This window comes from Gallus gallus, chromosome 10 (genome assembly GCF_016699485.2).
Source record: "Gallus gallus isolate bGalGal1 chromosome 10, bGalGal1.mat.broiler.GRCg7b, whole genome shotgun sequence".
Lineage (NCBI taxonomy): Eukaryota > Metazoa > Chordata > Aves > Galliformes > Phasianidae > Gallus > Gallus gallus.
The window spans coordinates 2,887,056-2,909,573 of record NC_052541.1 but is presented as its reverse complement, the minus strand read 5'-3'; the positions used below and the strand labels follow the sequence as shown (position 1 = coordinate 2,909,573).

At 50.8% G+C, this 22,518-nt stretch overlaps 1 protein-coding gene across 25 annotated transcripts in view; it reads left to right on the top strand.

Annotated features, from left to right (window-relative positions):
* HMG20A (high mobility group 20A) overlaps window positions 1-22,518 on the top strand; it is a 161,258-nt gene that overhangs the window by 114,262 nt on the left and 24,478 nt on the right. The window lies entirely within an intron of this gene.

Here is a 22,518-nt window from a genome sequence, read left to right as displayed (position 1 = left end):
CCTCTCCCCACTTTGCCTTGCTTGTGTGGGATGTATGTGGGGCGAGGGTTTCTCTGTGCGTGTGAATGCCCACTGAGAGCCAGAGACTTCTGGCACTGCCATGGGAGTAAAGATGGCATGTGGGCCTTGGATGTAGTGCTGAGTCTTTTGGATCAGAGTGGAGGAGAGGGCTTTTTGTACCAACACATCAGAATTGTCACCTTTCCTCCTCATTTGGTGTGTGCTGTTGTACATGCCCTACAGATTTGCAGAGATATGGTTGTGGTTATGGAAATCACACAGTGGAATAATGAACGAGCCTGACTGTAAAGATACTGTAGTCACTGCACTCATTAGCTGCTCTACAGCACCTCACAGAGTAGGGCAGTAATTATACAAAGCTGAGACAAACTTGTGCTCAGCTGGTGAATCCAGCCAAGTCCAAATAGGATGAACTGATCTCGCAACCCATTAAGCCCTCCAGGTGACCTTTGCCTTTGTCAAGGATTGGAAGAATGTGAAAGTAGGGTCATTAACAAACACAGGACAGCTGATGAGGTATTTGCAGTGCAGGGAAAGCCAGGACCATTTTCACTGGGATACCACCCCGGCCCTCTAAATCTCATCTGCCAAGTGGGGCCGAGATCCTGGGAAGAGTTACTTGTTCTTTGCAAGAAAGGTGGAACTTAAAGGGACAGGGCCATAAGCATCCACTAATGCAGAGCACAAATTTGATGAGCAGATAAAAACTCAAATTCTTTCTTTTCCTGAACACATTAAGGCTTCGCAGCCAGCCCAGAGAGTAAAACATAGCTGGCAGTATCTGACTTTCCAGATTTATCTGAGCCAGTTCTGGGCAGCACAAGCTCACTTGGTGTAGTCCTCCTCGCAATGCTGTGATGAAATGAGGCTGTCAGAGCCTGCTGCTTGGATGCTCCTCTGTAACTGGGATGTCCTGGATGCCAACAAGCTGGGGTCAGAGCCTTCTGCCAGGCTTAGCTCACCGTCACTTATAATCCTGTGCTTCTGACTGGGCACAATGGACGGGGGTGGCAGGGGCAGGGAGGGGGCCATGCAGGTAGCTGCGTTAGTTCTCCAGTGGCTCTCCTAGCTCTGCCACTCCAGCCACGTGCCCGGAGGAGACTGAAGTGCTTCCTGAGCAGTTCCATGGCCCGGCCCAGCCCAGCTTGCTGCCACTCAGCGATTCCATTTCTCTTGCTGCGACAAACCTCGGCGCTGTGCCACATTTGCTCTCCATGGCCCTGCTTGGAGCTGTGCTGAGCAGGCCTGTGCTAGGCATCCTGAGGCTTACGGCAGGAGCAGGGCTGACTCCGGCTGAAAAATGAGGAAGGGATGAAGTGTCCTCTCCAGTATGACACAAAGCCCTCATCACCTGAGCCATTTTCCAGCGTATTAATATTCATTTTTCACTAATGCGAGATGAATACATTTAAATGTTTGGCCAGAGCACATTCGTCATTTTTATGTCATACTCACAGAATGCATCAGTGTGATAGATTGTGTATTTTACCATAATAGTAGACAATACAGCTCAGTATTTCATTAGGACAAGTAGCGAGAATGAGGCAAGGAGACAGCGCTGCCGGACAAGGGGTGAGCTCGGGAAAACAGAAATAAATTAGAACATATTAATCTGGAGCGAGGAGTCATTTCACAGCTAAATTAAAAGCAGCAGCCGTCACCTCTCGTTGAGCCGCACTATCGGGCTTCTTGGGCAGGGCCTGGCCAGCAGCTTCTTGTGGCTGTAGCCTCAGGTGCAATAAGTGCAGCCATCTCAGCAGTGCTGGTCTTTGCTAAGGGCGTGATGGTGCCTGGGGCAGCACAGGGCTGGAAAAGCAGGGGTGGTGCAGGCAGCTCTGTGCCTGCTGCCAGGTGTGCCATGGGGCTGTGGTTACTGAACAGGGTTTTCCCTGTTGCTTTCTTTGGTCCTGTGTTTTGCCCCAGAGCTGATGTTTGGTAATTTAGACTGGAGGGATCTGCAGAGTTGCTGCAAAGGAGAGTTCAAAAATCAATGGACGTTAGAAAGGGTCAAATGATGCCATAAAGAGATTAACAGCAGCACGGAGAGATAATATTCCCCTGACTGCAGAGCTGGCCCTGAGTGCTTTATGACAGGGAGAGAAAAGGGCAGAGGCAGCCCCACACCTCTGTCCCTGCCTGACTTCTCCCCCTTCTGAAAGCTCAAGGCTGTCTGGGGAGAAAAGGGCCGGGACAGCTGGGGCAGCGAGAAGGGCTTGGCTGCGGGGACGGCAAGAAGAGGAGACAGGCAGGTGGGCTGTGCCATGCCTGATGAATTCTTCTAATCCAGACAAACTGCAGCTTCCTCAACAGTCCCTGCTAAATCACTCAGGAGGAAGTAGCTTGCTCAGCAATCAGCCGCAGGTTTATAGCATGAAGGGCAGGTTTTAGGAGGGTACCCTGGCTGAGCAGGGGGAAGGGGCTCAGCATGTCGGGCAGGCAGGAGCCCAGGGCTGGGGGCTCTGCTGTGGGCATCCTGGTGACATGGCAAGGGGCTCCGTGGTGGGGAGAGCGTGGGAAAAGTGAGGCTGGGTTTGGTGCTGCACCTCACTGCCTGGAAGAGTCGTGTTAATGGTCCAGAAAGGAAAAGGAGGTGGCTAAGTCTTGGGAAAAGTTGACCTTGATCCATTGCCCTTTAAAGCTATGAAGGCATCTGTTTGCTTGAAGAGACAGCTGCCATTTTATGTGGGAGCATTTGAGTCAACATGTGATAAGAGAAGCGCACATGCTGTCGTTCTGCTGTCGTTTTGGGGTGGCTCCTGGCCAGCAGCAGCTCACAGCCCGTTTTTCCCCAGGAGGAGCCTGCCGTGGCTCTCTTGCCCTTGCCCCAAAGGATGCTTTTCTCTCCTGCTTCCTTACCAAATGCAGCAGAGACCCTGGTGGCCATGGGGAGGCCTGGCTGCACCCAGGGGAGTACTGGGACACAGCAGGGAATCTGAATTGCTCCAGCTGTTCCTGCTGCCAGGGCAGAGCAGCCAGGAGACCCAGGCAGGTCTTCCAGACTCAGGCGCAGACCAGCAGTGGCACCTCTGGCTCTCATTTATCTTCTCCTTGTCCGCAAGGAAAGCAGCGTTTTGCTGACAGGCTTTAAATTTCCTGATGCATGTGCTGGCTTAGCTTTTTGCCATATTGTTTCTTCCCTCTCTCTCTCTGTTCCTCGTTACCGTTGTGCCACTTTTTGTTGCTTCCTCTCTCTCACTCCTGCAGAGGTGCTTGCCTCCGGCTCTGCCCCCTCCCCATTTCTCCCTGGTCCTGCTGCTGCTGCTGCTGCCGACCCGCTCCCTCGCAGTGCCATGCTGGGCTAGCTGCTGGTCCAGCCTCACTCCCACTTTGTTGTCTGGCCTCACACCCAGGTGGCAGCAGATGAGAGAGCGGGGTGCTGCCACTGGATTTCTGTGCTTGCTTCCATCAGTGCTTCCTGCAGAGCCTGGGCGATTATTATCTCTGTAAACGACTGAAAGAAGTACGGTGATAAAAGGATTAAGCCAGACATATTTTATTTTATTTATTTATATCTTGCTGTTCCTCCTCCCATCCCCCTCAGCAAGCTGTGGAGCATATTGTGCTGCAGCTGCTGCTGCTGATCCAGGGACGAGTGGTGATGTGGGTCTGGGGGAAGGCACGGGGTGGGCAGGGAGCGGGCAGGGAGCAGAGGCACGTGCTTGGGCAGGGGGTGCTTATGAGCCCTGGTTCATAGTGCGTGGGGCTGAAGCAGGGGAGGCAGATCCCACAGCAAGAGGGCTGCATGTGCAGCCATGGCAGCTTGCCCTTTTCCTTGGTAAGACATCTCCTTTTGATTTCCCCTCTTCAAGAAAGTGACTGAGGGCCCACAGAAATGGGCTCTGAACCTGGAGCTGCACAGAGACAGTGCTTGAGTAGGTTACAGGCCTGAAGGGTGGCCCAAGTGTCTCCAGACAGTGGCTGTTGCATAGAAGCCCCATGTGCTGTCCTCGCTTGCCTGGGGTCTACAGGCACGCAGCAGTGGCACAGTACCGTTTCCTGGAGCAGATCCCATCCGGCTGTTCCCTGCAGCAGATCCCTGCAGATGCTCCTGGAAGCGGCCTATTCCCAGCTGAAGTTTATTTCAGGTCTCTTTGTGTGTCTGTTAAATGAGCGACAGCCCACAGACTCGTACAGACAACCCAGTCCTGTCTGGGAGCTCACAAAGCCCTGCCTGCATCTGCGGCCTCCAGATTTCCATCATAAGGGCTGCTGCTGTGGGTAGCTGGTGAGACGTTCAGCCCTCCTGATGGCATCAGAGTTGGATGAGGAATAAAGCAAGACAGAGGCTCAGAATTGCACAAGGCAATTTACCCAGAATGTTTGGGTTTTGATATTGCAGCTTTCTCCCAGCTCCTTGGCATGGAGGGTACAGTGCCTGATTGCAAACTCTTACTGGATTGAGCCCTAGAGGAACAAAACTGGAGATTATATTCCTGGCAAGGAGTCCTCTCCAACACTCATTTGTACCAAGGTTGTATCTGTTCTAGTAAATACAGCGAGCCAGCATCCGTTCTGTGATCCTGAGGGGGAGTGGCGTGGTGTGGTTTGTGCTGATACAACTAAACTTTGGCCTCTCTCATGCAGTTCACTGCTGGCAGCCCCTGGCTCATGCCATCCGCTGAACTGTGTCCAGGGCTGTCTGGGAGAGTGGTGGCTGGTGTGGGCCAGGGAGCATGTGGACAGTTAAATGTCTTGGATGAGCATGACACGGTGCCTGAAGCCAGCGCCTTGGTCCTGTTTTAATTACCAATATGGATCTCTCCTGTGATGCTTAACAGAGTAAAAGGAGATTCAGAGCCAGGCAGGTGGGCATCCTCTGGAGTGCTGCTCGCTAGCAGTGTGGGGTCGTGGCAACAGGGAGCAGGAACGGGATGAAGTTGGAAGGGAGTGAGGGAATTTGGATGGAGAGGGAGGAGTGGTTTGTGTCAGGCTGGGAAGCCTCAGTAAGCAGGAGCAGAGTCAGGAGGACCCTCTCAGTCTTTTTTTTTTTCTCTATAGCTTCTGTGCTGGAATGATTGCACAGCCTATATCAGCGGGAGGAACTTGGCACCCTCCATCTCGCTGAGTGCTGTGCGGAGACAAATCAGCTGCTATATTTGTATGACTAAAGAGACCCAGGAGCACAATCATTCAGGAAGTGAAACAAAACGATGGCAGCATTTGGGCCAGTACCTTCAGCAGTCCTAGGAATATCAGGGCTCTTCAGGCAGATGAAGTAGCAGCTAAAGCTACCCAACGTGATGTTGTGTTCCTCTGCCCCCTGGGACCACGAACTAGCCCTGAAGGGACGACAGCTGTGCATCAATACTCCTGCAGGAAGCTCTGTCCCCCGAGGCAGCATTGCAGATATTTGCCTGAGAGGAATATGGTGGCAGGACGCTCTTCCCTTAAATCCTGCCGTTTGTTCTGCCCTGTGCTGCAGCTACAAAGCAGTTGATGTTTGCTGGGTGGTTGTGCTTTCTGACCTCAGCCTCCATCACTAAACCTAGATCACTAAACCTAGAGTTAAAGGACATTTCTTTGGGTTTATGGTCAACAACAGAAGCCAAAGATATGATGTAACCCACCAGCGTGTCTTCTGTTAAAGACAGTGATGTGTTTTCCCCTGCTGTCACCTCCTCTAGTGGCCCAGGAGCTCAAGATGGGGGGGTACACTACCTCCGCAGCCAGTCCCACAGGTAGGCAGAAGCAACAATTTTGTATTTCAGGCAAGGTATTTGGGAGGTGAAGCTGCATCAGAAGGGGCCTTCATGGCAACCCATCCATCTGTGGGGAATCCAAGCCAGGTGAGAATGTCGTTCCTCACTGGAAGGACACCTGAGGGATGGGCGCTATCTCACAGCCTGATACAACTCCACTTGAAGTCAGCGGTGCCCCCAGGCAGGCTCCTGCTATTGTGGCTCTCACCCACAAATCCCTGTCGGCGTTTGTTTTTGTCTGTCTTTTCCTGCTTCTTCATTTCTACCTTCCCTTCCACCTGTGCCCACAATGAGCAGAGCAAGCCAGCATGGCCCAGTTTAATATTCACAGATCCTCCTAGGCTGATAAATGAGAACAAGAGAGGGAAAAAGGGGTGGGAGCCTGGTGCATGGGGAGGATATAAAGCCCTGAGCCTGTATTCAGAGCAGCAGAGATAACAATAAGCGAGAATAATAGTCTAACAAGTCGGAAATGTCACACGCGATCTGGTGCCATTAACACAACATGGATCTGAAATATCACGTAATTAGTTTTGTGCCTGTTGTTCTGGCTTGGAGAGAAAAAAAATATTAAAGGGAAGAGATCTGGGGGGGCAGAGAGGGGAGTGCCGGCAAAGTGAACTCATAAAAGGGCAAAGCCTACAGCATCTAATGTTTTTGGAATAATATAATGAAGCTCTATCTCCTTACCCATGTTTGAGGCAGAGATTTTATCTGGCGGTATGGGATAAAAAGAAATGAGAACTTGAAAAGGGTAGATAAAATTGTGATTGATCTCTCTAGGACTGCCTTGCCTCCTTTCAGGCAAGCTTGTGGGCCTCATGAATTGCTCTACCACCGAGACACACGATCCCACCCCTTCCCACAGCACCTTGGTAAAAGATGAAAAACTCAGGGTTTTCAAGGCTTTTTTTTCTGCATCTCTTCATTACCCTGCGCCCAAAACCCGTGTTTGAAGGCTATGAAATGACTCAGAAGCTGTTTGTCCCCTGAGAGCAGGCCTAACGTCTGTGCGTTCCAGGGACCTCCGCTGCTGCTGAGCCGTGTGAGTCCCCATGCCTTCACATGTGCTGCTCAGAAGGGAGGCTTGCTCCGAGCACGGAGCTCCCACCAGAAGGGCACTAGGCGGGATTTCTCTTGCACGTTCCATTTTAAGTGCTCCCTTTCCCACGTGCCTTTCTTTCTTTGCAAAAAGCCCGTTCACTCTGGTGATCAGTGGGACAGGAACAGCAAACCCTTTGCTCCTTCCTCCAGGTTGAAATGGCTTACATTGCATCAAGCAGGGATTTCTTCACCTACTCTGGCAGAGATTTCCCTTCTCTAGCCCATGGCCCTTGTGAGGCTGGCGGATGCCTTGGTCCCGCTTGTGCAGATGGGCACTAATCACCCATTGGTTCTTTTCCAGTTGTGTTAGAGGAGAAGCCAAAGGACCTGGCATGCAGAGGCAGGCTCTGAATCTATGAGGTTGTCCCAGGACTGGTTTGGGAGGGCAGGTCGCCCACGGTGCCCCTTCCCTTGGTCTCTCCCAGTCCTGGTGAACGCAGAGCGGAGGAGATGCGCTGCCCATAGATTTGGGTACAGGTAACGAAGCTCCCTGTCAGTTTGCTATGTGCCAACTGCTAATCACTTTTAAACATATTCTGGGAAAGAGGTACTGTAAAGCAAAAGCTACGCTCCTGTGCCAAAGACACACATCGCTCTGTCCAACTTCTGTCTCTGGAGAGTGCCTGTAGAATGGGGATTCAATTAATTCAGTCCCGGCGGATCCATCACTTTGCCCACTAACGGCCGGGCAGTGACAGCGAGTGCGACAGGAATGTTGATCTATTGCTCGCTGCTCTGGCCAGCCGTGGCAGGAGGCTGCTGTCACCGCGCCGCTGTCAGCTCGAGAGCCAGAGCCCTTCGCACATGAAATAGAGGGTTTGCAGAGGGCTGGAACACAGCTGCCTCCGGGGTGGAGCAGAGCAGCGATTAAATAGGAATCCACAGCCCACCTTCACGTGGGAAGCGAAAAGTATTCCTGCATTTTGTTAAGGCTGAGCAGACAGGAAGGTCTGCAGCATCGGTTCTTCCTTCAGCTCCGAAGCGAGCGTTACAAATTCTGATGAAGCATATGTTCTTCCAAAATTAAACATTTCGTTCCTATTTCAGCCTTTGCAGCCCGCCAGTAATTTTGAAGCACAAAAACAATGATTTTGTTTGGGAAAGTCATTGTGAAGAAGGCATTTGCGAATGCTTTGTTTCGTTTTAAAAAACGGAACGGCCTTCACGATATTGGTATTTTCTGAAATGTCTTGATTTAAATGAAAATTGATTTTTCTTGGTGGAAAGCGGTGCTTTGATGAGAATTTTTTTTTCTCTGTACTAGTAAGATAGGCAAGGTCTGTATTATGTATTGGCCTCTATGCGGAGAGTGAGACGTCTGCTACCGCAGGGGGCAGAGGGAAGCCTGCAGCACCAATGCTATCAGAAAGGCCTTAAGCACGACTCTGTGTCAGTTGTCCATGTAGATAATTAAGACTCTTCAAGCAGTTTGCAGGGAAGTTCATCAGAATGATGCAAGTTGACTTACTGCTAAGGCTTCTCCTTCTTCCTTTCTGGGACGCTCTGTGCAGTGCTACCACCTCCGGGAGGACATGCGCCCATCGCACAACGGCCCCAGGCCACCCCACATTGGGAACAACCCCTGGAGCTGTTTTCCCTCTTGGGGTTTTCGGGGTCTCCAGCACTAGAAATAGGCTGCTTGCCAGTGTCTCAGGTGATGTGTCTCAAAGAATTAGAGAAAAGGAAGCGTGACCTTATTCATCTGGCTGGCAGCCCTTCGAGGAGCGGCTCTTTCCTCCTGTAGCCATGAGGATTAGAGGCAGCCCATCTTCTTCAGCAGACCCAGGCAGGCAGGTTAAGTGTCGTGCCTAGGACTCCAGGACCTGGGGGCAGGCAATTCCCTGAGCTCATAAAATCATGACTTGGCAAAGCCGTGTTAGCTGCAGAGCTGTTCATGCTCTTAACCTGTATTTCTCCTAGGCCAATTATGCTGAGCTTCTACTGAGGGCAATAATGGCTGGGCACTCTCTCTTGAACCAATGATGTAGGTGGATGAAGTAGACGAGCGGGCTGCTAATGAGGGAACGGCTGCTTGCTAGTGATGCATAGCTAATGACCCCTGTCTCCAGCAGCCCACAACCAGGCGGAACAAAAAATCTATTTCCACCAAGTGCTTCATTACCATTCGGCTACACTCTGATGAACAGCTTGGTTTGGTGGAGAGAGAAGGAAGAGTGATGTGGCAGGGATGTGGCTGTCGGAAGGAGAGGTAGCACGGCTTCCCTGCGTCAGCCTGGCCCAGCCCCTCTGCCTCTCTGGGCATTGCATGGGGTTGTGATAGGTGCTGTGGGAAACAAAGGAGTGCCAAAATGGAGAGGGTTCAGAGGTGGGTGTCTGCCACCTCTTCAGCCTCCTGTGGGCTAATGCCCCTCTGGGCTTAGGGAGGGAATGGGAGGTAGGATGGAGCTCTGAGAAGCAGGTAAGCCCTGGGATAAAAGGTTTGTGGTCACTGTTGGTCCTTGGCTGTTGAAAGCAGTGCCAGATGCTGGCAGGCCTGGGCTGTGCACAGCGCTCTGCTGCATCTCTGAGAGCGGGGAGGAGCTGCTGTAGTGCTGGGCAGGCAATTGGGGGCACTGGTATAAGCAGCAGTGAAGGCACCAGGCTGAGTCCCTGTGTGCCAAAACTCAGGTGTGTGAGGCTGCATCGGCTTCTCTAAAAGGATTGGGTTTGTTCTGCGTTTCTCACTTTCCTGGGGTGTGAGGGTGGGGAGAGGACAGGTGGGCAGGGCAGAAAAGTCTGCTGAAGGATTTCTTCCTATCAGCAGCTTTAACTGCAGCTCCTGCACCTCTCCTCTCCCACTTGGAATTAAAAACACATTTCTCAACATGTGAGTGGTCAGTTCAGGCCTTCTGCACTAAGGAGCCCATCTTCTGACCAGGTCCTGTGACATCTACCCGTGTCACTTGATTTGGCCTCACCGGGCTGCTGTGGTTGGTAAAACGTATCGAGATGCCTCCAAGATGCTAAAGAAATAGGACTGGTTGCTGTGAGGCTAATTTATTACTATTTAGCGGAGAACAAATACATTTTAAAAGGATAATGGCAAATTAAAAATCCTATTAAGCAGATTTGCTTACCTGGCACTTAGTAACAACTTGGGCTTAGATCCCACATATGCACGCAAAACTTTACACAAATATGTGGGCCCAGAGAAATCTTGAATCTCAGTGGGACCAAGAACATGGATATTAAGTATGAAATAATTACTAACCCTGCTGCCAAATTAGCCTTTCACTCTTGGCACCACTAGTCTCCCGGCTCCCTGCTTTTGCTTGGAAAATGAAAATCGATGGGGTCAGGTTTACTTCTGTTTCTAGTCAGCGTCAATTCAGTAACCTCAATGCAGAGCTGGTTTTGCAGGAGAATGTGGTATCGATCCTGCTTCTGATCTGCAGCACTTGACATCACAGAGAAACCCGTGCTAGCCTGGGAGGCTGCTCGTGTCTGTACCACTGGGTTGGGAGGGCTGCGCTCACTTTCTGACTAGGGTCTGTGAGATGAGCTGCTGTGTCCCAAGGCACAGGTGCAGGGAGTCGATGGGCTGTGCTGCCACAAGCTGGCAGCCCAAAGCTGGATTTGCTATGGAAAGGTCACTCTGAAACTTTGCTATCTTGGGCTGCCCCTTGGGCACGTCAGCGCAGCACACAGCTCGGTGTCATCTGCAAACTGCTGAGGGTGCCCTCCGTGCCACTGTCAGTGTCATTGGTGAAGAAATTAAAGAGTGCCGGTGCCAGGGCTGACCCCTGAGGGACACCGCTCATCACTGATCTCCACCCGGACGCTGAGCCATTGACCGCCACTCTCTGGGTGCAATCTCACAGCCAGTTCCTCATCCACCGAGCAGTCCACCCATCAAATCCATCTCTCCAGTTCTGAGAGAGGGATGCTGTGGGGGACTGTGTCAAAGGCCTTACTGAAATCCAGGTAGGTGACATCAGTGGCTGTTGTTATGTCATCATAGAAGGGCGCTGTGTTGGTAAGCAGGACCTGCCCTTGCTAGCTGTCTCATAGCAGCTCCCGTCCTTCCGTGTGCCTTAGTGTGGCTTCCAGGAGGATCTGCTCCACGATATTCCCCAGCACAGAGGTGAGGCGGACCTGTCGGTGGTTCCTGGGTTGTCCTTTCTACCCTTCTTAAAAACAGGTGTGAGATTGCCTTTATTCCAGCTTACCTTTCGGGTCCGCCCAGCAGCAGCGCGGGGCTGTTCAGCTGTGTGTGATTGCCTTGTTTTTTGAATGAAGGGCAAACAAATTTAAAACTCCATGAATGATTAGAAATCAGTCTGGCTTTTCTTCACTTTCTAGTTTGTATTGTAAATCAAAGCAGTAATCTTTCCATGCTTCTGGGTCAGAGATTGGCATTTTGTTATCATCAGCTGCAGCTTTCGTGTGTTTCTGGTGCAGATAGGAGCTGCCCTTTTACCATCGTGTTTTGCTGATCCAGTTGTGTGTGGGTTTGCTCTTGGCACGGGGTAAGCATCACAGAGATGGCCAGGCTGCAGAGAGCTGCCACACCGAGACCCAACACTTGGGTGGGCACGCAAGAGTTGTCCCTCTGCATCTGGCAGCACAGGTGACAGGGCAGCCAGCTCTGCCTGCCCACACAGCCATGGGCCCGTCCCCCAGGAGTGCTCGTTACCAGCTCTTCATTAGCAGCTGGTGTGCTGAGGAAGGCCTGCAGGGAGGCTGGAGGCAGTGCTAGCTTCAGGCACCGCTGGGGAGGGCCTGCGCTGGCCGTGTTCCCTCCTTGAGGTGCTGGTGAGCCCTGTGCATGGTCCTGTTGGAAATGACATGTGCTATAATTCCTGTGGCAAAAAATACACTGTGAGCATGTTCCTTGGGAACAGTGGGGAGTTTGGGTGGTGGCTTTCGGAAATCCTTCCTCACTATTTGCGCAATCACTTCGATTTATGTGAAAATGCAGCTTCTGTGAGCACCCTATATTTGAGCTGAATTTGAGTTTGTTTCAGCTGAGGTGAAATTCTAATAGTCAAAGCTTCATTTCGGACTGACAACGCTTCCCTGGAACTGATCCTTTCTGTTGCGTATGAAGTTCTTGAGACTGATGTTTTGATGCTTTGATATAGGAGCAGTGCTTTGCAGTTGGGGCCCACCTGAAGCCCGTGTGGAAGGGAATTGGGCTCATTCAGCAGTGAAGGATTCATTCAGCTGTGCCTGTGTATTTCTTACATAGAATCATCATAGAATAGCTCGAGTTGGAAGAGACCTCAAGGATCACCAAGCTCCAACCCCCCTGCCGCATGCAGGGCTGCCAAGCTCCGTATCTAATACTGCCCAGGGCCCCATCCAACCTGGCCTTGAACAGCTCCAGGGATGGGGCATCCACAGCCTCTCTGGGCAGCCTGTTCCAGACATGCTGGTAGTCACTGCCTTCCGATTAAACAGCAGTGGCCATCCAGTCAAGGAGAAGAGGGGACCCAATGCAGAGCAGGAGTAACTAGTGAGAAGTGTGCGTCAGCCCTGATTTCCACAACGCAATTCTTATCTAAATGCAAGGGTGCCGGATGGCCCTGATGGCAACAGCGTGTCTGACTCGAGTTGTGATTGAATTTGGTACAAATCAGCACATACAAAGGAGGCATTTTGATGCAGAAGTAACATCTTTTCTATGAGAAGGAGACTCCTCTTCTATTTTTATTTTGCCACAAGCATCGCTGTGAGTCGCAGCGTGCTTTTATTGTGATAAATCTGTCGGGCAAATATTCTTCCAAACAGGCTTTTCATCTTCCCTGACAGCGGGAGGTCCTACCCTCGGTGTGTGGGGAAGTGGGAGCTGCTGGTGCCTGGGCGTCCTCAGCCCGGCGCTGCCGTGAGTCATGCCTTGCCCTTGTCATTCCCCTGCTTCCTGAGCTGCTCGCTCATCTTTCTGAGCGCAGGATGTGGCTGGCTTTATTTGGAATGTTACAAGCAACCCTGCCTGAGTTAATTGACCAAGACAAATTTTGTTAAAAAACCTTGACATTAATAATGAGAAATAAGAGCTGGGAGGTAAAACACATGCTCTTTAGGCAGGCATTAGCAGTGCTCCCACCCTTCCAGTCTCCTCCTGAGGTAGTATGGCAGGGAGCTTAGGTCAGTTAGTTTTAAAATTAACTTCTAGTCCTCAAGGCAGCCTTTAAATAGTGCTTGAGCTGTGGCTGTTGCTAGTCTTTTCAGGCAGTACGAGGGTGTGAGCTGAGGAGGGATGGAGGAGTGGAGTGGTGCAGGAGATCTGGAGAAATCCATAGCCACGAGGGTGTGAGCCAAGCAGGGATGGAATAGCAGAGAGGTACAGGACACCCGGGGGAATCCGTGACCACTGGTGACTGCTCTCACAACTGATCCTGGGCAGCTCCTTCATCTCAGTACTTCTGCCCCCCAGGCCATACAAACTGAGCTGGGATGTGGTGCTCCGGGTAGCACCAGGAGTGGGGACGTCCCTCTTACCCAAGGGATGGTCTCCCTGTGCAGCCCTACCCTTTGCAGCCCCAGCCTGTCCGCTTCTCACCTGGGTAATGTGATCCAAAGGGATGTTGTTCCTGCTCCTCTCTCCTTGAACACTGCCGTGCTGCTGTAGCCGTGCTAAAAAAAAGCCCTTTGAGGAAACGTTATCTCAGTTTTCTGCTTCTAGACCTGGACACATTAGTGATGAAAAGATGCACGTGAAACAGCAACAAAAGGAGTATCCTCTTTTGCTTCTGGGAACAGAAATCTGCACCTTAGGGTGGCTCCAAAGTCACGGTGCTGCCCCACTCCCTGAGGACGGTGTGCTCCCATGCCTTTCTATGTGGATGTGGGCCTTGCAGGTGATCCATCAGCCCGCATCTTTTCTGAAGTGGCAGGGCTGCAGCTGTACATCTCTGATCGATACTGCCCAACCTTGACATGGAATCAGTCACTCGTAGCCTGCTCATTACTGCTGGCTAACCGTTTGCCTGCAGCAGCCCCTTAATAGCCTTCCCCGACTGCTGCCGAGTCACAACAAGAGTGTTTAGCAGCCTTATTTACATGCAGCATTTCACCAGTCTCTGCTTCCTTGTGCTCGCAGCCCACCATCTGCTCCAGAGCCTCGGAGGAGATGGAGAGTGTGGAGCAGTATGGAGCGGGATGGAGCGTGGTGGTGCCAGCCTTGTCCCCATGGTGACTGGGGGCCCTTCCTGCTGGGGGCTGCTCGTGGCTCAGCCACAGCCTCTGTTTGTCCAGGAGACTTTGGCATTGTGCTTTGCTTTTATTCTCGTGTTGAAACCATTTTAGTCACAGTGATTTTAATCCACTGTGTGTTTCAGCCTTCTCTGTGTTTACAGTCTCCAAGGGTGGGAAAGGGCTCAGGAAGTTCTTCCTAGAGAGCAGCTTTAAAATGGCAATTTATTATTTATAAGCCGGGGGATGGATGAGATCTGGGAATGGAGTTCCTGCGAGTCTATTAGCCGGGCAGGTTGTGCTCTGTGTCACTGCAAAGGCTCTCCTTGATATCCGCAGCAAGGTCTTAGGCTTGACTCCTGACCTTGGTCATGAGCCATTAATGATCTCTGAAGAAAGAAATACACTGACACATGCACTTTGGGGGACATTTGGTACATCTGCTAGCATGCCATTGATTTACATGAACAAGCTCAGAGTACAGCTTGTTTTTTTTTTTTAAGTGGCTATTACTTAAACTGAAGAGTAAGTTTCAGCCTTGGCCTCTGTTTCACAGGAGAAAACAATTGCACCCTTAGGAGCAAGGATGTGGATGATGGCAAGAAGTGATGCGTAGTGTGGGCAGTGTGGTGGAGAAGAACCTGACATGGTGAGGAGTGCAGGGCAGCCTGTGCATGCCTACTGCTTGCTGGTGGCATAGGAGCCCCATGCTCTGGCACTGCAAATGCCCAGAGTTGAATTGCAGCCCTGCCTCACACTCCTGGCATCATTACTTGGGCTTAAGCTGATGTCACTGAAGTATGATGCGTAGCATGAGGAGATCAGCACTGTGTATCAGCATGGAACTGCTCCTTTCTGGGATCCCCATCCGCAGTGCTGCGGGCTGATCCAAGGAAGGACCTTGCAAATGTAACTTTCAGCTTCAGAACCATGCAGACCATCTTTAATGCATCTAAATGGGATTCGGGAAGAATTTAAAACCTTTTTGGAGACTGAGGCCGGCATTATTGTGAACTGATTTAGGAACATCCTTCTCTCCATCAATCTCCTCCTGTCTTCCCCTGGAGACCATCAGGCACCACGTACTGCATGGGCACACCGCTGCTCTGCCCAGCCAGAGCTGCCATCTTCCCCTTCTGCCCCAGCTAAGAGTTGGCTTCTGCCTCTAGGCCTCTTTTCCCCATTTACCTTCCTCAGTCCCCACGTGATTTGTGTCTGCACTGTCCTTTCAGGAGTGTGGCTCCTCCAGTTCATCTGGGACTCTCTTCCCACATCAGCTGCTAATGAAGGAGAGTGTTATGTTTCAGGGTAAGATTTGTTTCTCCTCTTGGCTGCAAGAGATAAATATACAGTTCACAAGAGAGGACTTTGTGTTATGTTCTCTCCATGTTCTCTTGCATACGAATGTGGCTCCAGAGACTTGGAGGACAAGGGCAGCCTGAAATGGCTTTGCAAACTGCCTTCTGCAGCTCAGCTAAAGTTATTTATCCCTCTTTCTTCTTTAAAAATAAAAGTTTTCAAAAAGAAAGAGAGAGAAAATCCCCCTCTCCCCTAAGCTAGAATTAGCAGTTGGATTTTCTTTTATGTGCGTTTCTTTTCTGAGCAGCCTGATGGAGCTGTAGGTGTCCCTGTTCGCTGCAGGGGAGTTGGGCTGGATGGCCTTTTGTGGCCCTTCCAACTCGAACAACGGTCTGTGATTCTAAAAAGTGGGAGTTTCTCTGTGGGGTGGAGCATCTTGAGTGCATCTTGTCTTGTCGGATCTTGCACGTTTGTCTGGATCTTGTTTTCCTTGAAAAACAAGAAAGGAGGGCTTTTGCCTTTTTTCTTCTCCTCCTCCTCCTTTGCCCCCACCCCACTAGATCATGCTAACCTTGCAGACCGGGCTGGAGACTTGAGAGGGAAATCAAATGCACACACATTCTACTGGCCTGTTTTGTATTCCGATTCCAGAGTCAGAAGCTGAGCAATCAAGCTCTTAGGCTTCCAGTCTCCTTCACAGTCCCAGCAGCTGGGGTTGTGCCTCCTACCTGCAGGCTGGGTGCCCTGAGATCAGCAGAGCTCCATCGGTGTAGATAACGTAGCTCTGGGATATAGTTGTCGTGTTTCATCTGAGGCCAAGGGCTGTGCAGCCCTGGTGGTGCAGGGAGATGCATGACATCAAGGTCTGAGAAGCTGTCTGGTCCATCTCCTTCTCAGCCTGACCTCAGCCCCTCCCGCTGCAGTAATCCAGATGCAATCAGTCTGGCACTTTCAAATATTTATGAATCCTTGATGGATATTTTTTTGAGGTTTGAAGTTGTAGCTTTCATGGAATCTGGTTTGATTAGCTAGAAAGTCAATATTTTCATTGTGCTGTGTCTGAGCTGCATTAATTCTGGCGCAGACAGCAGCAATATCAGTGCTGCAGTACTAATGGCTCTCTGCCTTCACCGACTGGTGCTTTTGTAGTCTGGGATGAGCTTGGAGCACGTGGAGATGCCTTGACGAGAAGCTAGTAAGGCAGTCCAGCTCGTGGTGGAAATTGGCAGAGGCAGGCAAGGAAAAGGCCCACAGCGATGCTTGGGAATCTGCAAGAGGAGGCAGTGAGGCTGCCTTTCTTTGTAAGTCATGTCTTCCAGCACATCCAAACAAAGTAGATTGCTCTGTACCAGAACTCCCATTAACTTGTCTTAAAAGAATACGACACTTTCAGCAGAGTGAATCAGAACCTCATGGGACCAGACCTTTATTCTTCTCAGCTGATGCAAATATCAGATTGATAGGTGAGCGGAGTTATCCTTGTCTTTACAGATGAGGAAACTAAGCCATTGGGGAATTGTGTGATCTCAGCAGAAGCACAAACAGAATCTCTTTCTGTTACTTTATGCCACGACAGGCATTGCCAGAATTGGAGAGCCCGCTTCTCTTTTTCACATGCCTAATGTTTGTCCTGTTCCAGCTGAGCCGAGCAGCTGCCATGCCAATGTAAAACGGATGGACAGGCTGACCAAGAGCATGCCAGCTCTCTGCTCTTGGTGCTGTCAGTAGCCAGAGCTTCCCGTGCTCTCAGGGTGCATATCTCAGCGCCTCTCAGTCGCGCATTACAGTGAATGTGTTGGGTTTGGGTGCCTCAGTATCCCTCCAGGGCTAAGTGCCTGCAGCACAAGGCCGTGTTCCAAGAGATTTCCATTACATCCACATGCCACGGTGTATTTCTGTCAGATTAGGTAGCCCAAAGACGCCCTGCTGTTTGCAGCAGGTAATGTTTATGATGACTTGTGTACACCAGGGGGGCTGGGCTGGCTGCCGTGTGTGGATGAGAGCCCTTGTGTGAGGCACAGCGGTGCTCTGTGATGATTGAGCACACCGTGGCCAACGCTGCATCCTGGAAGGCAGCCTTAGATCTGCCAGGGAGTCCGTGGGGAAATGAGGGCCGAGGCTGTGAGTCTGATTTCTCCTAGATCTCAGTAGGCAGGGCACCAGCCTGCTGTGGTGGTGCTAACAGGATTACCCGGCAGTTAGGAATGCAGAGCGTGTTGCAGCTGAGCTCCCTGCACGCTGCGGGCTTCAAGGTAAGGCCTGTCACACTGCTGCAGTCTAGCTGAGAGGTGGCGGAAGGTGTGAATAACTGAGGTGCTGGCTCTGTTTGCAGGCTGGGGTGATCTGAGATCCTGGTGTTAATAGAAAGCGTTGATCACAGGTTCTCTGACACGGTAGCTTAAAGGCAACAAGGGATGCAAGGAGGTGTAAGCTAAGAACTGAACTGACTGTGCCGATAGCATCACTAACCGCTGGCTTTCAGCACTCAAAATACAAGTTTTGTGGTGAATTTACATATTTTCTATCTCAAGTTCAGCTTCCATTATGGCCTGCTAGCTGCAGGCTCAGGTGGGCACACATAGCCCATGGTATGTACCAGTGGGATGGCAGATCCTCATAGTTTCATGCTGACCACAGCGATGCTAATGCCTTTGATGGCTTGATCTTGCTCCTGTCTTTGTGGTGTCTAATAAATACAAGCCAGTTGATCTTATGCTTTATCTCCTCCCATGACCTTTCTTTAAATTTAGTCAAGTTCCTCATTCACAGATCATCTTGCCCTTCGCAATGAAGAGAGCTGCCCTGGAGTGACCCCAAGTCACACTGATTTCTGCTTCAACACTTTATTCCTGACTTTATTGTGGAATAAGACAGCGTTCAATCATGCTCCACAGGGTACTTGGAGCCCATGGTCTGGGCGATGTTCTGTGTAATCTGCCTTGTCAATACTCATTGCTCACGTCCACAGCAGTGAAAAGGGTTTTGCCTGCTGACTGGATGCTTCCGAACCTGAAGTGCAACACTGACTCTTTCCATCTCCTGCCTGTCCTGCTTTCCTTTCAAGCATCTGCTTTCCATTCAGGGTTCTTGTAGCATGCGGCAAACAAGTATTGTACCCCCAGAAGATGTAGAAACCAGAGTGTGGTGAAGGATCCCCCCGTTACAGGTGAGGGTAGTGGCATTCTACAAAAGCAGCTGTGGGGGGCGCTGCCATCTACTCCTCTGCCTCAGCTGTTGGATCATGTTCCCATTAGTCACCTCTATAGGAGCCAAATCAATCCACTGCCACTTCACAGTCTTCTCTGCAATTGGCTGCCGAAAGCAACTCTTCGGGGGAAAATAAATGTCACTTATATGGAAGCTCTGCTTTCTTACTCAGGCAGTGAAGAAACTTATCTGGAATGTAAGGGTTCCCAGGGCTGAAAAGTCTTGTTCCTAAGCAGCTTGTGCCAAGATAACCTGCATTTGGTTTGGAGGTTAGAGAGGAAAGCCCAGAGGTCACAATGGATGCAAGTGTCTCTTCCCCAAAGGCTAGAAATACAGCACCTTGCAGGGGCTTGGTCATGGCTTTCCAGACAGTGCCATGTCTGGGTCATTATTTTTGCAAGGGATTTGTGCTTTGAGTGCTGCCAGTGGCAAGCCTGGTCTTGCAGTGATTGTAGGTTAAGATGGCAAGCTGGGCAGAAGAACACCTGACAGCAGAATCAGGTGCAGCTGGTCATGGAAGGGCCTTCAGGCAGTTGGGACAACATTATGAAACATGTATGGCGTGCACAGCGGTCAGATCTAGTATGTGCTCAGCTGTCATCATTAGCATGATGTGCTGCTGGTGGAGGAACACCTTCCCTGCTGTTCTCGGAGGGGACGGTGAATATGCCAGTTACAACGAGGTGACAGTGATGCAGTAGATAAAGAGCAGTCTGGGTTGGGAATTCATGTTTTCTGATCCTTCTCAGTGCCCTTTGAGCTTGATATTGATTCTGTTTGCAGGCAGCTTGGGAAGGAATGCCCTGGATACACGCCAGCCTAATGCAACGTGCTGCTAGTTTTGTGTGGACCTTAGGCACTGCTGTCGCAGGGTCAAGAACAAGAGGTGGCAGACCCCTTGCGGCATCAATAGCTCATGATACGCAAGGCCAGTGAAGCAGTAGTCCCTGAAAACTTGTTTTTAGACAGGCTGATAATTCCTGCCTGAGAAAAAAAAAAAAAATCATGGCCCTTGTATCTGCCTGAGGAGAGGATAAAGTTCAGGCTGTCTCAAGCTACCCAGATCTCATCAGTCTAATCCTGTCTTCTGAAAGTACCTGCACTTCTTCCCACCTTCATGTCACTTGCACATTTAATAAGTTTGGTTTTTGCTCCATCATCCAGGTCAGTAGCAAAAGCCCTGAATGGAGCAGGGATATGACAGACCCCTCCGAAATCCTTAAATCAGCAAGTCCTTCCTTTGTGGCAGAGGAGGCTGCCGGTATCTGCCCTCTGCACGTGGTTATCTGAGCGGTTTTATACCTGTGCTGTCACAGTTTCTCTTAAGACCATATTTCCCTAGCTTATGGGAACGGCAGGCAGGACAGTGTCAAAAGCCTTTCTGAAGCCGAGATGTTTGACAGGTAGTGCTGTCTGCGCCAAAAGCCTGTTACCCTGTTACAGGAGGAAGATAGATTGGCTTGATGTGATTTGCTCTTGACAAATCCATATTGGCTGCAACTCATCTCCTTGTTATCTCATTGATTTTTTTGGAGGGCTTGGAATTGGGTCCTTGGGGAACAGGGCTGCGTGCAAAGGAACATGAGCTTCCTGCCTGCAGTCGTACAAGGTATATGTTGACCATTACCACTGAAGCCTTTCTCTCTCCTGGTTCCCAAACTGCTTCTTAGCACCAAAATGGCAATGGTGTGGTTATTTGTGTACCCTTGGTATGGTTTTGTCACACCCTAGTGGCCAGATAGCACAGTGGTCATGGATACAGTGCTGCTGCAGGCTTCAGGGGACTTGCCTTTGGCTCTTCCATGGGAAGGTTTGGTCCAGCCACGTGGAAGCCTGGGTTTCAGTCTCCCCTTGCTCACAACATGTCTGGCTATCTCCTTGTGGGCACCGACAGCGTACGCTCCCAAATCTTCCCATCTCTGTTCAGCAGCCGTTGGCTGTTGACCAGCTGCACCAAGTGGATGGTGAGCTTCTCTCTGCTCCCGTAGCACAAGTTATTTTCTCCCATATTAGAAAGGCGGGTGCTGTTTTCCTCCCATTAAGGGGCTTGGGTGGGAAGACAGGATGAGATGCAATTCCCATAGTCTCTGTCCTGTGAGCTCCCACTGAATACATGAGTTGCTTTCTGGCACTGTAACGACGATGCCAGCAAAAATAGCCTTATGGAATCAGCACCAGTTCCTGCCCAGCTGGAGGAGGCTTGGCTAAGACTGTTTACTTATAAGGCTCCTGTGGCTGCTTTGGGATCACCAGTGCTCAGCATCTTCAGTGAGGAGTCTTAGGGTCAGCACCGGGCTAGTAGTACAGCATGCAGACCCCAAAGCTGGGGCACAGGGAACTCTCCTCACACCTCAGGCTGGGGGCTTGAGGCCAGGGGGGTTTGATGCTTGGGCCAGTTGCCTCCTGCCTTAGGGAAAATGAGAGGAGGGAGGTTAGCCCATCCTGAAAAGGGCACACACATGCTGTGTGTGAGCAGAGCTGCTCTGACTTGCTGGTGGACACAATCGCTGTCACAAGCTCCTTAGTGGCTGTTTCTGTTTTAGAGCTTCCTGAGCAATAGGGATGATGAAAGATGTTCTTTATGGTCTTTGGGTTACAAGCACCTAAGGAGGCTCTTGTGTCTCAGTTGTTAGACCTCTTTTGCATTCTCAGTAATTGAGTCTGAAATCTTAGGGCTGCTAACACGTCCGTGCTAGCACTGAGCTGCCCCAGTGGGATTGCTGTGCAGATGGAAGCCTTCTCTCCTTGTACTGCAAACCGTGCTCAGGTCTGCTGGCTACTTGTCCTACCCCCTTCCTGCTGCAGGGTGTTCTGCTATACTGAGAGCAGGCTGCTCCCCAGGCAGGTGTCTGAGTGCTTGTATTTGGGCTGGGAAAGAGCAGAAGCTGTTCTGGGATCTTTAACATACGGTAATAACTGGAGATATGGGGATGCTGCTTCAAATTCCCATTGACCTATCAGAAGAAAACTGCTGAGTTGGTGCCCTTTCTCTGATGGAAACCGTGAATGTGTTTTCTCCTTACAGATGTTTAGGAAGTCAATGCTGTTGTGATCCCATGTTGTTTTTCCTGCAGAGCTTTTATCTCACCTTTGTCTTGTGTAAGGAATATAGTTGAATTCTGATTTCCCATTGTGGGACTCTTGTGCTCTTGCCCTTGCCCTCCTCCTCGTCTCGCTTTGATCATGCTATCTTTAAATATCTGTTTCTAAAGTGTCTGAGTAGAATCTGGAGTGGATTGAAGAGAAGATATCTGAACCAGAAAGTTAAGCACAGGTCTTTCTCAACAGCTTATCTGCCTGTTCACAACATGCATCTGTCAGTTCTCACACGGTGCTTGGTGGGATTTCCATGCAGGAGATCTGCTGAAGGTCTTTGTATTTGCCCCTGCTGCCTAGTGCTGGCTCCAAACCATTGCAAGGAGAGGGTGGGGGGCACGGGGGTACTGGCAGATAGCACTGGTGAGTGGTACCTGGTGGTGGCTGTGCGGCCAAGCAGCCAGCATCAGAGCTGCCATGCTCATCAGGCTGTGCTTGCCCAACCTGGGCTCTTTTCCACGTTTCCAAAAAGCCCAGGGGTGTGCACAACCACCTTTGTTGTAAGGGCTTTTGATAGCAGATGATGTGCTGAGAAGCAAGATGGCCCTTTTCCCAGAGCTGGAAGTGGCTGAAGCTGGGGTGTGGTGGGCAGCAGGGCAGGAGGAAGGCTGTCGTTTAGAGACTCCGAAATGTAACCAAACCTGGGGCTAAGCAGGGTGTGCTCTTTCCTACCCGGATCTCTGATGGGAAACAAATGCTACAATTGCATCAGCTGGAAACACTGAAGCTCCCTGCTGCCCACTGAGGGGTAAACCAGGCTGTGTTCCTGGGCCTGCTCTGCTGACACACTCTTGGTTTTCCTCTCCTCCTTAGCCACCGGAGGGCAGGCAGGAATCCTGTAATTACCAACTACAGTGGAAGGAAAGCACTGGAATAATTAAAAAGCAATTGATGTTCGCACTGCTGGATCTGCTGTGGCATTGCTCTTTCCAGTTGCATGCTCTGCCTCTGGTCC